Source organism: Apium graveolens, chromosome 6 (assembly GCF_009905375.1).
Source record: "Apium graveolens cultivar Ventura chromosome 6, ASM990537v1, whole genome shotgun sequence".
NCBI classification, from domain to species: Eukaryota; Viridiplantae; Streptophyta; class Magnoliopsida; order Apiales; family Apiaceae; genus Apium; species Apium graveolens.
Window position 1 is genome coordinate 113,744,331 of NC_133652.1, and position 2,250 is coordinate 113,746,580.

Genomic DNA, 2,250 nt, shown 5'->3' on the forward strand with positions numbered 1-2,250 from the left:
GATTAGTTTTTGTGCTTGGTAACCCCAACTATGAAATCTATGGTGATATGCTCCCACTTCCAAACTTCCAGTGACTGTAGCAATCCACTTGATCTCTGATACTCTACTTTAACTCTGTTGACATATATAACATCTGCTAATTCATTCCATAATTCCTCACTTCATATCTAACCACCTATAATTTCCTTTAAATCTCTATACATCTTGGTACTCCCTGAATGGATTGAATACCTCAAATTATGAACTGCCTGTAAAATTTCATTCTTCAGTTCCATCACTGGTGGAATCCAAATTCTAGAAGAAATCCTAAGAATACCTTGATCGTCCTTTTTGCATGCACTATTCTTCCCATACTAAATGATTTATATCCTGATCTACTACCTCTTCCTGAAACTTCTTTATCTTTTCTAACAATCCCGACTGAAAAGTTATACTTATATATTCTCACTCCTTTTTGGATCATGCACTCTGACTTCCAATTCCAACTTCTAAAATTCTATAGATAATTCTTCTGGTACAGTCTCTATGTTCATTCTCTCTCCTTCTTGCTCATCTCTTGCCACTATATTTGCTTTTCCTAGAGAGTTCATACTTCAACTCTTGTGGTCCGTATATATCTCACATCTTTCTCTATACTTATAATATTTCCCAATCTTTCAAAATGAATATTATTGTTGCTTTTAATTCCCAATTATGAGTAGGGTACTTCTGCTCATAAGGTTTCGGTTATCTGGATGCATATGCAATAACTTTATTATTTTACGTCAACACACATCCTATTGCCTTACGAGAAGTATCATTATAAACTACCAAATCTCCCTGATGATTTCAAAGTGATAAAATAGGTGTTGTAACCATTCTTTCATTTAACTCCGCAAAGCTTTCTTCACCCTTCTCCATTTCATATAACCTTCTTGCTTTTCCTGATTAACTTCATCTCTAATATTACAACTTTCAAGAAATCTTGCACAAATTTCCAATAATAACTGGCCCATGATAAAACTTCTTACTTTTGTTGGTGCTTCTGGTCTTTCTTCATTCATACTATCTTTAAATTTTTCTGCTGAATCCCCTTTTGTCTCCTCCTTACTGACTGTCTATACTAAGAATTATACCTCCTGCCATTAAAGTTTTCACCTGGTAAACTCTTTTTATACTGCTTCTTTCTTCTTTGACTCCTCAGCTATCATTGTATAGGTTGCATGGTTCTTCTTAATTAACGCAAGTATATCTTATTCAAATTCTTCCTTCAAAATTCTACTCATCAAATTTAAATATCACTGGTATATCAGTTCATCCCACTAACATTTCTAGAATTTTATAACAACAGTACTGAGTTCTGAAAATCATTTTTGATATGTCCATAAGTTCAATCTTCACTTGGTAATATACCCAGTCTTAAATCAATCTTATAAAAATACCTTGCTCCGTTCATTTAGTTAAACAAATCATTGGTTTCGAGGTAACAGATATCTGCTCTTGAGAGTAAACTTGTTGAGCTTTCGCTAACACATAATCTCACCCTTCCATCTTTCTTATTAACACATCGTGCCGGTGCACTTTAAGGGGGTACGCTAGGTCCAGTTGCTTTTTCTTTTAATCATCTCATGCGTTTGCTCTGGCAACTTCTTCATTTTATCTGGTGCCATTCTGCGCGGGGCTTTGAACACTGGCTTCATTTCACGTACTAAATCAATCATAAACACATTTTCTTTATCTAAAGGAAATATTGGTAACTCATCTGGAAATATATCTTGATACTGTAAAATCTTCAAGTTCGGTCTGCTCCTAACTCTTATTTATAATCGCCATAGCACTTATATTTTGGTCACTGTAATCTTAAATTATTTTTAACAAATTCTTTACTTTCCTTTGTCCTTTAAACTTCTTCCTGTTCTCCTTTGGCGTCTCCAGAACTGTCTTTCGTCACGACGGTTTACCTGGGCATCACACTTGAATAGTTAATCCACTCCTTATAATAATATCAAATCTTCTTATCTCAAATGATATCAATTCTTCACATCTTAATGCCAGAAATATCGATTCCGTCATTGGTACTTACATATTTAATGACTGCACGTTCTTAATTTGCTAGTCCTTTAGTCCTAGACTTATTGATTCGACAAGATAATTCATCTTATCAATAAAACCTTGAGAAATATATGATCAAGTTACTCCCATATCTTTTAATACTTTAACGCATAAGGTATCCGCAATAATCTTCCACGTCATCATATCCATATTCTAAAT